The following is a 14,678-nucleotide window of genomic DNA, read 5'->3' as shown; positions in this document are numbered from 1 at the left end:
TCCCAAGAGTCAGTCCTGGGTCCACATCTCTTCACCCTCTACAACTCTGCACTTGACACCTTGATCTCCTCCTATGGCTTCTCCTTTCAACTATTTGCTGATGCTCTTCTTCTCCTTTCCCTCTTTATCTGGGTCAAATATGTCCAACTGTCTCTCCACCATCAAATACCGGATGGCATCTCAGTCGCTCGTGCACAACTCCACTAAGACTGAAGTTCTCCACTTCCCATCCAAACAGGCTATCTCTTCCTCTCCCCCTCTTGTATTCCTCTCTTCTGACTACCTTCCCTACTCTGCTTCTGCTCGGAGCCTTGGTGTCGTCTTTGACCCATTTCACAACTTCACGCTCTTCATCTCCAAATCCTTCACTGTGATCAGACTTAATCTCCTCAACATCAGAAAAATAAGACATCATCTTCCCCTCAACACTGCTAAGCACCAAATCTCCTCTTTAGTACTCTCTCGATCTGACTACTGTGCCAGTCTACCTTCCAGTCTTCCCAACTATGCCTTTCCCCTCTCTACAAAGTCCATAACATTGCTGTCTGTACACTCTTCAACCTTCCCCACATCCCCATCCTGTTGTGAGTTAGGCTGGTTACCTATGACACAGAGGACAAAGTATACATTAATTCTCGTCATCTTCAAAATTATACACAGATTTCACCCACTCTACCCATTGGCCCATCTCACTCCCTACTCTCCCCCTTGCTCACTACTATCATCCTCGGCTAACCTGCTTGCCACCGCTTGTGCCCCTTGCACTCTCTCATTTCCACTATTTTCCTCTCCTTACTCCCTAACTCTGGAATGCTCTTCCTCTCTGCACTACTCCCACTATGTCTCTATTTAAATCCAATCTCCTAGTGCTCCTCCTTTCTCAAAACACACTTGCATAGCATTTTCCGCCACCACATATCCAAGTTCTCCTCTCCCACTACCTCTAAGACAATCCCACTGGGTCATAGAGCGTTACCTCCTCATTGATTGGCTCATGTCTGTCGGAACATCCGTTTGCTGTATGGTTGAAATACAAAATACTTTGTTGCTTATCCCTTAAAAAACTCAGCGTCAACATGGCATTCTGCCAGGTAGGCATTATTTACTGGTGATCCATTCCTAGTTACTGAACAAAAGTCTGGAACACCTTCTGTTGAAATGAATGGCTATTATCAGACCTGACAGACTCGGGAAATCCATGGCTGGTACACAGCTTTTTTAGAAGTAGAATTATGCCGGGTGTCTTATACGAGAAAACACCACTCCCGAATAGCAGGGGCACTCATCGATGACTACTGTGAAATATGACCCAGTAGAGGCCTGTGTCCTAAAAGCAATGCTGACCTTATTTCACAGGGTGGTTCTTTTGGCCAGGGATCCCAGAGGTAGGGGTAGTGCTCATGGGTATAACGTCCTTTCATCGCAGGATGTTTTTTTGCAGGGTTTTGTACCGCAATTCTTTTAACAGAAAATAACTCATCACATTTTTTAGGGGGGTTGGAATAATATATATTTGGGGTGTGGGTTTTTGGGATCATATATAAATAAAAGCGGATGAGGGGCTTGGGGCGGGAACCACCCCAAAAATAAAAAATAAAAAATGTGATGAGTTTTTTCGTTGAAAAATCTGCAGTAAAAAAAACCCATGAAAAAATATCCCACGATGAAATGACATAGAACCTTACTCATGATCCAGTAACTTAACATCAACCAAGGGCACACTGCCTTTTCTACTTTACTCTTCAGATCAGGAATCTATTCCTTTTCACATAGTTTCTTGTTAGTCTTGGCTATTCTTCGGTGACCAGTGTGTGCTAGGTTTATCATTCAGTTTTTCCAGCTAGGAGGCAAAATGATGCAGGAGTCCCTCAGTATAAAACCTTCCTCAGACAGTTCATTTCTTACCATGAAGATGCACTTCAGCATAGCCTGTATCAGATTTGTCCTGTGCAACTGCCCTTTTAGGAACCTCTTTGCCTGTTTCTGGCAATTGCATATTTGTCCACAACCAGGCATTAATCACTGTTGGTGTCCTTCACTATGTGCAAGCCTATGCTAGGTGCGGGAGAGCTAAGTAAAACACAAAATGTATGGACTTATTGAATAACACAGTGTCACTCTTTACTACAGTCCCCTACCTTGGGTGCCTCAAAATAGTCTGTGGGATAACTGACCAATGATGGTAGTGTAGCCTAAGCCCATAGTCCCGCAGTTGAAGAAACCATTGCTCAATGCAGCCAGGGGGCCAGAATGCACTGATGCCCATGATTGGTAGCATTGGCTTGTGGTCGGTACCCACCCAAACTAGATGTGGAAGTATTTTGCCCCAGAAGATTGCCACCTGCAGAAGTACTTCCCCATAACACACTAGATAGAATCCACCACCAGCTCTGTTAGGAAAGAGGGGTTGTAATAGGCAATGGTGGTATCAGATGTCAAGTTGTTTCGGCCTAAAACAGCTGCTGGTGCTGATCATTGCATGACCATGTCCCTTTGTTCTTTGTTAGAGATCGTAGTGTCTCGGTCAGCATAGCAAGCTTGGAAATAAACCTCCCACAGTAATTGCTCATGCCTAGGAAGATCATCAACTCCAGCAGTCATGCCAGGACTCACCAGGCAGTATGTGGTGCTGCCAACAACTCAGACATAGGCCGCCAGTATCCCTAGAGATCACTTTGTTGCAATGAGCGCATTGTAATGTATAGAGAATCAGGGTTTATGGGCACCTGGACATAACCAGCATTTAAATCCAATTCAGAGAACACCCGGGCACCCTGTAGATCGATTACAGTGTTGTCAATCGTTGTCGTTGTGTGACTTTCCCTGTTGATTGCCTTATTGGGTGGGTGCATGTCCATCTTCTTTTGCACGTCTTTGGGTTGTTTGGACAATTGAACCACCACAATGGAAGACATCCAATCGTCCCATTGACTCACACAATGATGTCACCCTTCTTCAGACTATCTAGTTTCTTATTCAAACTTCTTTTTCAGGTGGAAAGGGATCAACTGATGAATGAGGCAGTCAGTGCACCTGTGATGCTGGAAATGCATTTGAGGGACAAGGCCTCCCTGTGCTTGTTCTGTAGTCCTTTTTCCTGTGTGTTCTGTATTATTTTCTGCTGAGGGTTCCATGTGGGACTCTTGGCAGTGCAGCTCTTCCTCTTTTTGGTTTGGTGTACAGACCCGTGGGATACCCTTATGGCACCCATGTGTGGGGGTACAACCCTGTACCCCTAGTGTATGTTTTGGGCACCTGTGTGTGCCCCACAGAGCAAAGTATGGACTGGTGGCAGCTCCATACTGTATTTGACAGGTGCTCTGAGTATCCTCCATTTTTGGGATACCCAGGCCCTGCCATTGGAATCAGTTGATTCCTAATAGGAGACAAGATGGCACCTGTGGCTTCTTGCTTTCTATTGCCTGTTACCTTGTTTTCCCGAAGTCCCGGGAAGCCCTGACTCTGTCCCTTCCCCCTGACTGGCTGTTGGGCAGAAGTTCCATATATGGTATTGTGGGGAAGTCCAGGCCAGACTGGCTGTAGCCTTCCCAGTGACTGTATGTTGTGGGTACGCCCGTGGGGTGGGACCTGGGTGAATGGAGTGTGTGACCAATATGCACTTCTTGTTATGGGTGTCTGGTTTCTGGTATGTCACACAGAGACTGAGACAGCCCTGCCCTGAAACTGGGATGAATGCAGTGTGGAGTGCTGAATGACAGAGTGCTTGTCCCAATAAACATTCCTTGTTGTGAGTGTCTGGAAGGAGGAGAATGGCCTGAATGCACTGTGAGCATGATTTGCTGCCTGCCTGCATGAATGCCCTTCTGAATGATTGGTTGCCTGAATGGGACCCAGCAGAGTGAATGAGAGACCAAACAGTATATCTGGGGACCTCTCAATGATGGAAATCATTCAGAAGCTGACGTTGATACTTGATGCTTAACCTTGAAGCCCACTGGAAGAAGAATTCCTGCTGCTGCACTTCACCAATCTGAAAGCTGCTGTGCTTTCAAGGAACTGATCCAAGAAAGGACCTGGCTAGGAGACGTCTCCCCAAGCTACGAGGGACCATTGTGCAACAGCTAACCTTCGCCGAAGCGTACTGGAAGTCAGTCCTCGAAAGTCTGCTGACCGGAGACGTGGACCTCTGCGGAATCACGAAGCGAAGCGGCCGGACATTGAAGCCCATCACCGTCGACGACGATCTTTGTCGACCGGAGCCGCAACACTCCATTGATTAAGAACACTTTGAACAAAGGACTCCCTCGCTCATCACCGCTTTGTCCCACTGGAGAAAGTCAAGGCCGGCGACGCGCCAAGGAGAATCTGCTGGTGAGCTTCCCGCCACCCGAAGACCTCAAAGACGCTGACGACCCGACGCCCTTGCTGGGCCAAAGTTCTTCAGTAACTCTTTGCGGCAACGAACTATCGTCATCGAGGTGCACCGCACGCCTCCTCTTCGCAGGACGTCCACGACCGATCGTCCATGAGCACCGCCAGGACCGAAGCTGCCGCCTCGACGCCTTTGTTCACGTTTTTTCTTCGTGGGATCTCGAAGATCCATGACTCCTGCCTTAAAGGGGGTCACTCAAGAAGGATCTATCAAAGATATTCCATGTATATTGGGGTGGTAGAACTTTTTTAGAAGGATATTAGACTCTTATAAGCAATGTATGGACCGGGCTTGTATTAATCTTTAATTGCAGGGTGCCCTGGTGTGGGGATCGTCACACAAAACTGTGTCTAGGTAACAGGGCCAGTATTCTGCCTATTGTTTAACCTACCTGCTTTAATCCTATGTCTATTGTTGGTTCACTTGATTAACTGATTTGTATGTCATTTGAACTGAGTACAGTTGATACATTTTAATGGAATCTAAGAAGTAATTGTGGTACCACATTGAGACTGTATATATTTACTATTTTAGAATTGCCTAAACACAAAGTGTGTTATTGTGATTGTGTATATAATTGAAAACTTATTTATATAAAGAACTGTGTTTTCACTAAAATAGTGTGTGGACATTCCTTTGTGGGTGCTTGGGGACTACACTGTACTTAAGAATCAACCCGCATCACCTCCTGAGAGCTAAGCCTTGATTGCTCATCCATTGCTACCAACAATAGAGAATTTTGGCTGGGGTGCTCTATGCCTCTACTCTGCCATGTAGAGGGCAGGAGTACAGATAACCCCCCTCCAGTCTTTACACTGGTGACAGCGGTGGGATGCTAATGGTTTTAAGAATCGCTGTGTAACCTTGCCACTTACAACATATCTACACTTTATTAATCTGAGGTTTAGTTGTGTACTAGATAACTACATTACAAGCAATGGAATCTATTGCAAATCGTAAATTGACTAGGATGAGCTTAGAGGCTATCCAGAGTGCTTGTGAAGCCAGGGAGTTAGACTTTGAGATAAGTCTAAGGCTGAGGTGATAGCTGCCCTGGTGGACTACCAGACTGATTGTGAAGCTCTTGAATGGGGGATGCAACCAATGAGGACCCTGCCCCTGGGGCTGTTATTGAATCTGATTCTGGGAACGCCACCATTCCTGCTGCATCTGTTCTGAACCCCAGCATTGCTCTTCAGGGGGAAGCTCTGAAGATTGAACTTTTCAAATTGGAGCTACAACGGGAACAGTTAGCCTTTCAACATAAAAAGTTGGCAACAAAAGCTGAATTGAAGAAAGAGGAGTTGGCACAAGTGATACACAAAGATAGGGACACTAAGCATCAGAAGATTCAGCTGGAGGGAGCTAGAGTGGAGACTTCAGCAAAACCAGTTTAGAGTGTCAGGTCCCCAGCCACCAAGTTTATGAAAGATTTGGTTGGTGTGTATATGGAGGGTTCTGATATCCTCCAATGGATTGAAGCATTTGAGATGGCTTGTGGAATCAATGATGTTGATAAAAGAGATTGGGCTTAGTGATTCTGAAACTGAGTGTGGACGAAAGGGGTCAGTATGAGTGCATGAAGTCTGCTTTGATTGCCAAGTTTGGCAAGACACCTACCCAATACCTTAAAATGTTCAGGGAATTTAAGAAAAGAGAGAATGGCCCTAAAAAAACCCGACTTCTGCGGCAGCCGTGTCGGTAAAACCGGCACGGCTGCCGCCGGAGTTGTTTATTTTTCCGGCGCCCGGGAATGGGCAATTACTGGGTCATTACGACTCCGCCAGACCCAGTAATTGCCCATTCCCGGGCGCCGGAATAAAATGCTCCCCATTCCCATTCGAGCCCCATAGGGCTCAGTGGGGATGGGGAGGCCGGATGCACTGGCACCATTCTGAATGGTGCCGGTGCATCTGACATGGTCTGCTCGCGGGTGCCGGTTCGCCCACCAGGTCAGACCTGGCAGGCGAAAAGGCACCTGCAAGCAGAACTCGTAGTTTGCCGGTACGGTAACAACGGTACCGGCAAGCTTAACGGTACCATTATTACTGTACCGGCAAACTTGTAATGAGGCCCAATGTGTCTTGGGTTGACTGGGTGAGTGCTGCACATATGAACATGATGGGGTTGATTGATGGCTACAAAGTGAAAACTTTTGTTGAATTGTCACACCTTTTGTTTTTTGAGCATTTTTCTGAAGCCTGTTCACCAGAGCTGGGTCAGTATGTTGCTGACCGGCACATTTTTTATCCCTTTAATCTGGCCAGGCTGGCTGGCAAGTGGGTCTCCCACTGGGGGTCCCTTAAGGACTCCGTCGGAAGGACAAGGACAAACAAAAGGGGACCTCTCAGAAGTCGGAGGAATCCCAAAAGCAGTCACAGTCGGGTAAACCAAAACCTTCCTCTCCTAAGACCCAAAAACCAAGCGGGGTTAAGTCCTATGTGGGGGGGAGTAAGAATAGTGGTCCACCTGCTGCAAAGCAGGCTCCCGGTGGTTCCAGTACCGTACCCCGAATTCCTGGCACCTGTTGGGATTATGGAGCTCTGGACCACAAGAAACGTGACCCCAAGTGTAAAGGTAAGGCACTTGGTGTCCAGGCTGTCAGCCTGACCTACCCTTACCCCATGCCTGAGGTGGAGGCCACTGTCCTCCCCTCTTCTACAGGAATCACAGTTGGTGCTCCTGTAGAGATTTCCCTAGTGTCCCTTGGGGCCTGGGACTAGTATGCAGAAGTACTGGCTACAATCCCACAGAATTGTGTCTGGTTTCTGGCATGTGACACAAAGACTGAGACAGCCCTGCCCGAAACTGGGATGAATGCGGTGTGGAGTGCTGAATGGCAGAGTGCTCGTCCCAATACACATTCCTTGTTGTGATTGTCTGGAAGGAGGAGAATGGCCCGAATGCACTGTGAGACTGATTGGCTGCCTGCCTGCATGAATGCCCTTCTGAATGATTGGTTGCCTGAGTGTGACCCAGCAGACTGAATGAGAGACCAAACAGTATATCTGGGGACCTCTCACTGATGGAAATCGTTCAGAAGCGGACGTTGATACTTGATGCTTAACCTTGAAGTCCACTGGAAGAAGAAGAATTGCTTCTGTTGTCCTTCACCAATCTGAAAGCTGCTGTGCCTTCAAAGAACTGATCCAAGAGAGGACCTGGCTCGGAGACCTCTCCCCGAGCTACGAGGGACAATTGTGCACCAGCTAACCTTCGCCGAAGCGCCCTGGAAATCAGTCCTCAAAAGGCTGCCGACCGGGGACAGGGACTACCGCGGAATCATGAAACGAAATGCCCGGACATTGAAGTCCATCACCTTCGATGATGTTCATTGTCAACTGGAGCCGCAACGCTCCATTGATTAAGAACACTTTGAACAAAGGACTCCCTCACTCATCATCGACGACTGTTTTGTCCCGCCGGAGAAAGTCAAGGCCGCTGACGCGGCAAGGAGAATCCACTGTTGGGTTTCCACCACCCAAAGACCACAAAGACGCTGACGACCCGACGCCCTTGCTGGGCCAAAGTTCTTCAGTAACTCTTTGCAGCAACGAACTATCATCGTCAAGATGCACCGCACTCCTCCTCTTCACAGGACGTCTGCGATCGATCGTCGACGAGCACCTCCAGGACCAAAGCTGCTGCCTCAACTCCTTTGTTCACCTTTTCTTCATGGTATCTCGATGATCTGTTACTCCTGCCTTAAAGGGGGTCACTCAAGAAGGATCCGTCGACGACCCGATGTCAAACTCAGCTATACCAGGTACATTAGGGTGGTAGAACTTTTATAGAAGGAAATAAGACTCTTATTAGCAATATATGTACTGGGCTTGTATTATGGTAACAGGGACAGTATTCTGCCTATTGTTTAACCAACCTGCTTTCCTCCTATGTCTATTGTTGGTTCACAATATTAACTGATTTGTATTTCATTTTCACTGAGTACAGTTGATGCATTTTAATGGAACCTAAGAAGTAATTGTGGTACCACATTGAGACTGTATATATTTACCATTTTTAAATTGCCTAAGCACAAAGTGTGTTATTGTGATTGTGTATATAATTGAAACCTTATTTATATAAAGAACTGTGTTTTCACTAACATAGTGTGTGGACATTTCTTTGTAGATGCTTGGGGACTACACTGTACTTTAGAACCAGCCCGCATCACCTCCTGAGAGCTAAGCCTTGATTGCTCGTCCATTGCTACCAACAATATAGAACCTTGGCTGGGGTGCTCTGTGTCTCTACTCTGCCATATAGAGGGCAGGAGTACAGAGTACAGATAACCCACCTCCAGTCTTTACAGTGCCAACAAACCTCCTTATCATTCAGGCATTGATTCCTGTGGATCAAGGCATTGTATTCAAGGAGGAGGCAAAATAAGACCCCAGTGCACACACTGTTCACAAAATGTATTAGTGAAATAACGTAGAACATGTTTGGCGTGCAGAGGGAGCCATTATGACACTAGCGTTGTGAAAGCACCCATTAAAGTCAACTGAAATCCCCCTCCCTAAAGGTGCAGATTTGGTGGAGGGCTGCCTCAGAGCAGGACGTTGATGATGGTTTGTGAACTGAGCATGAGCCATCACATTGACTGACGTCCCAGTGTAAATCAAAGCCTGGAAATCCAGACCAGCAACAATAGTAACACATGTGGCTGGCATCTCTTTTTGGAGGCCATTTTGAATATCCCCACTATGAAGAACACATCCACCTCCTCATCCTTAGCCTCTATTAGGGGCTGGTGGAGAGCTGGATAGGCACAGAATAGCCCAGGCACCAAATCACAGTTTTTACCGCCGGGTTGAGAAGGTGCCACAGTCAGGGGCAACACCACCCTTCGTTAAAAGTTGTTTTAGTTGGAAGGCTACTGATGATTGTGAGGTCTGAACGTTGTCACTGTTTCAGACAAATCTGCAGACATGCACACTTGCAAGTCGCTGTGACTGCTGCTCGTGTATAGAGTTCAGCTCTTATTTATTATCAGGGGGACATCATTACAAGTCATTGCAAGTATCTCTGCATAACTGAACGTTCATCATGCCAGCCTTCTAGAATGCTGGCTGTTCCTTTGTGGTCATTGATGAAAGGTGTACCCTACAGAAGACGTGTTCAGCCAAAACTATGTACATAATAGACAAAACACAGATGTAATAGAATTGTGTTGTTTTCCACTAAGTGCTGTCTTGCAAATTGCTGACGTTTGTGTTCAGGCATTGTTTTGTAACTAGCTACTCTGTCATATTGGTAAACCAAATATCTCTTTTGAGTTTTCTGAGGTCGGTAAAAAAGAAAAAAAGAAAGGATGCCAAGGACATATATTGTGATTGAAACTCTTTAATATGGATTTATCACAAGGATGGCCAACTGAAATGAAAGTGGAATCTTCGAGACAAACAAAAGGCAGGATAGTCTTCTCCTGAATGTGGTTATTTCTCTTTTCCCTCAGAGACCGTCCATGTGTCCGATGTCTGTTCTGCGGGATGTGGAGTCCAATTCTAAGGGCTTCCTTGCCTTTAAAGCAAGTGTCCCAGTTCATACTGTGCACGAGACGTTGTTTCACTCCTTCCATTACCCAAAGCCTTCTTCTTGGTCTATTCTATATATTGATTTTCCGGGGTGCAATGCCCCACGGCTGGCATAGAGTTTCATGAGCAGATGGGTTTGTGGACACAGCTCGTAAGTAGAGCTAGAGAGGGGTTCCTGGGGTGCAGTCCTGCATGGGTTCCCTCCTTCTTTCTCGTTTTCTGTTTCCCTACCTCTCGGAACTCACAATAATCTCCCTGACACGGTGTTCCTCATCCCACCGTCTGCTCCTTCTTAGAACCACCCAACCCCGCCTGAACATGCCTTCTTTGACTGTCTAAAAATTATTTCTCTTCACCCTCTCAACCTATCTTTCTCCTCACATGTTATGCTTCTCACCTACTTCATACCATCTTCATTATCACCTTCACTTCTTCTTTTACCTCCTATGTATCACACTCTTTCTATTGTGCTATCTCTTCTGTGTCACTCCTGAACACTGATGTTATTACTTCCTTCCTCCCTTTGTTCTCAACTCCTCCTGCTGCACCTTAATTCCCACCACCTCCTCTTGATTAGAATGCATGCGTCTTGATGTTATCACCACCTCATCCCCCGCCACCTCTTTCTCACCCTCTCAAGTCTTGCTTCTTCATCCTGCCCTCTCTCATTCTCTAATATTGCCATCACCACCTCCACCCTCTCAGCTCTCGCTACTGTCTCCTCTCCTCTCTCACTCTCGGATGTTATCAACTCCATGTTAATGCTCTTAGTTTCTTATCACTGCCCAGAAAGCAGGTTCCACAACCTTTGAATCAGGGATGGTGCATGATGTTGACTCATCTCTCAGATGTATTATGGTAGTATCAATGCATGAAACACATTGCATGACTGAGAAGAAGAGGGGAAACACATGAGAGGGAGGTGAACCTACACAATGCTAGCTAATACCATAACTCGGAACGAAAAGGCCAAGCCAATCACAGTCATTATTGAGACACTTAAGGTCAAGGCCACAGTATAAATATCTCAAAGTATGTACTCTTGGACCCTGACAGGTATACGAGACTCTGAGATGCCAGAAAGGAGCCTGTAAAGGGATCAAGCACCCTTAGCTGGGGGCTTATAATTACTCTTACTGGTAAAGAATCTACATAGTGGTGGTGAGGGGACCTACCCAAAGAATCCAACAGCTAGGAATGAAGCTTGCTGGGTTCTTGAAAACTCCTAGATTCTATGAGTGAGCTGATGGATGCTCTTAAGCTGCGACAACCTTTGGACCTTGTTGGTTAGGGAGTTGGTCATTTGATAAGAACTGGGCACCGAAAAATGTAATTCTCCATCCCGACAGTGTAACTGCAAGATCCTACCTTTTCTGTTCTATTTGAATTTCCCACTAGCTCTACCGACATTTCTTTAACCTGGTCCTGTAAAACAAATCTAGATGTTGTACTGGTATGTGTGTCTCAAGGGTCTCAAGTGTTCAGCCCCATTTCAAAGAGGGTGGAAGGACTTTTCTGTTTTGGATACTGGTGTGAATAAGTCCAATGTTGAGGGCTAGACGAAAGGAATGGGGAAGCCCTGGAGGCTGGGGAACAAGGCCAGATATGTGATGTAGGCCGCATAGGGGGTAAATGGTGGTTCAACAAGGTTCCCAAGTCCATCCCTAGCCTTCTGTGTAATTCCGCTTCTGCCCCTCAGTACCCGTCATCAGCATTTGGGAATCTGGGTCCATGCTGTCATCTCAACAGGTTCCCTATTGGAACACTTGCCCATTGTGCGAAATCGGTTGAGGATCTTGGTAGTCCAATTGAAGGAAAGGCCCTAAGTGTAAAAAAAATAATGCCGGAATATAGAAACCCCAAGGTGATGAAGTCTTCCCTGAGAAAAGACTTGTGATTTGTAATCACTGTATCATGATAGAGCTGCTGTAGCATCTCAATGAAGTCACTAGCATCCAGGAGCGGAAGCCTGTAAATATCAGTAACTGGTTCATTGAGAAATGCAGTCCGTATGCACTACTGCCAACCCCACTAATCCACAAACTGGGACAGCAGGAGTCTGTGGAAATGGGCACCCACGATAAATACTTATCTGGACAAAAGCAATCAATGAAAACAAAGATTGAAGGCTTGGGCCATGGACCCACCGCACTGGGCAGACTGGAATGCATACACCTGTCAACAGTAGAATACAAATTCTGCAGGTTCAGTAAGAGTTCTCGGCTGCCCTGTAGGACACGGTGTGGACCATTTTGCAATCTGGACAAACTGGTGGGAAAATGTTGCCCTATAAAAAAGGACCAGGAGCATTTGACAAGTATGAGACTAGATAGTTTGACTGTACAGGAGAGCAGTAGTGTGTTGCGGACCAGGGAGGAGAGGGAAGAGGGCGATAGAGTGGAGTATCGTGTGTGTTTGAGTGACATGGAGAAAAGGAGGGAGGGAATGAAAAGTAGAACAGAGGGATAGAAAGAAAACATGGTGAATGAGGATAGAAGTAAGGGAAGAATTTAAGTTCCGGGACAGCAGATTGTGATATGATATGATGGATTTATAACACGCCTGTACACAAGTATTTCTAGGTGCTACAAGACAATGAGGGGAAACAGCGGGAGGACAAAACAACGATCTTACTAGGCCTTGTGTCATTCAGATCGTGCAAGCGCAGGGAAGGGGGGGAGTACAAAAGGTGGTGGGTGGAGAAGTGCAAAAGGGGGGAGTGGAGAAATGCAAGTAACAAAGTGCAGCCAGCGGGTGGCTAAGTGCCGGTAAACAGAGGGTGCATCCAGTGGGTGGCTCATGAGTGCAGACAGAGGGGACTGTAGGGTTACAGGCAGGCCCCTGCGCCCAAGTTCAGAGGGTGGCCAGGTGACCAGTGCGTGGAACAGACGGGTCATCAGCAGGGGAGAGAAAGAGAGGAAGTGAAGAGGAAGGTCTTGAGTTGCTTCCGGAACCAAAGATGGTTCTGCTCAAGTTTGAGAGAGGCAGGGAGGCTGTTCCAAAGGGAGGCCCCAGCCGAAGAAAGAGATCTGCCCCCAACTCTCTGCTTGGAAAAGCGGCTGACCCTCAGAGAGTTGGAGGTGGATGAGTGGAGAGCTTGAGAAGGGAGATACTTAGGAAGAGAGAGTTGGAGGTAGTGCGGACCCAGGCCCCACAAAGCCTTGTGGACAATGCAGAGGGTCTTGAACTTGATCCTTGCCACCACTGGGAGCCAATGAAGAGATTTCAGAGATGGAGGGATGGGCTTGAGGCCAAGGACAAGTCTCACAATCCTGTTCTGGATAAGTTGTAGAGGACAGAGAGTAGAGGCGGTAAGATTTAGAAAGAGGCTGTTGCAGTAGTCCAGCCTTGGAGACAGTGAGCTTCTGGGGGAAAGTGATGAAAGGAAGAATACCTCTGAGGAGGGGCAGCTGATAGTTTGACATCTTAAAGACGTCGGAAATGTGAGGTGAGAAGGAGAGGGTGGAGTCGAAGATGACCCCAAGTTCTTAGCCTCACAGGTAGGAGCAGGAAGAGGACCCAGAGTGGGCAGCCAGAGAGAGGAAAGGAGGGAGCTGGTGTTCCGATCAGGAAGATCTCCGTTTTACTGGCATTAAAGCAGAGATCATTAGCAGCACACCACTTCTGAATTGCAGACAGACAATCAGGAATGAGAGAAGGAGTAGAGGCGGCCGAGGGGAGCCTGAAAGAGAGCTAGGTGTCATCCGTATAACACTAAAAGTTGGAGCAGAGAGCAGCGATGCGGTGGGTGAGAGGAGCCAGGTATTGGTTGAACAGCTAGGGAGCAGACAGAAATGGAGGAAGAGGATAAAATCTAGGAGGGAGATGGAAGCAGATGCAGTGACAGAGCCAGAGGAGAAACTGAGACAGTACAAAAAAGGAGATAGGGGTCCAATGCTATATCACTGGGCAAATGAGGACAAAAAGAGGTGGAGACCCCAAAAGGGAAAAGAGAAACGTGGACAGGAAGAGCCTGTTGGGCAAGTGGCTGCAGAGAGAAACCCAGATATAGAAACGTACGTTAAATGAGAAGAGGTGCAGAAAAAGCAAGTGGATAAGTGTCAAGGAGACAAGAGGAAATGATTGGCTAGAAGTGAAAGAGATCCTTAATCCAGAGGCAAGAGCCAAGGTGGGCAGGAGAGAAAGGTGCACCGAAAATGTGGGATGAGGTAACCAGTCCATGAAGGTCCTCCTATAGAAAATATAGAAAATAATGGCCTGGAAAAGAAAGAGTCAGTTGACTTGCAGTAAGCAGTTTGAGAGCCACTGCACCCTAGTATCCGACTTTGAGTTCGACACTAAAAACCTCCAGGACAAGAAGCAGACATATGAAATCCTGATCAGAAGTGCATCACCAGTAAGAAAGACATGTGGAACAATTAAAACCCAAAAGGCTGTGATTGGCTCTTTTGAATGAAGGCAAGACAAGACAAACTCTGAGGAAAAGAGGGAAGGATGGAAGGACTAGTCTTATAAGGAAGCTTTAATTGCTCTTTATTTGTGAAAAACACTCAATTTTTCCAGCTTTCCCGAATCCTTAGTTTTGTGTTCTTTAATCAAGATCCTTCGTGAAATAGTGCCCCTGGCTTCATGTAATATGTTGATCCTTGTGTTTGTGACAGTGGTGCTCGTTTTATTGTTAATTTTTTATAAAGATGAACATGCTTTTTAAGGTTAGCTGAAATTCGGATGGCTGCTTCTTCAAGCGTTTATGCCTATGTGTCCATAGACTGGGAAATTTAAGGAAA

Source organism: Ambystoma mexicanum, chromosome 14, assembly GCF_040938575.1.
Source record: "Ambystoma mexicanum isolate Mex_15411 chromosome 14, UKY_AmexF1_1, whole genome shotgun sequence".
In the NCBI taxonomy this organism is placed as follows: domain Eukaryota; kingdom Metazoa; phylum Chordata; class Amphibia; order Caudata; family Ambystomatidae; genus Ambystoma; species Ambystoma mexicanum.
This window is presented reverse-complemented; position numbering follows the sequence as displayed.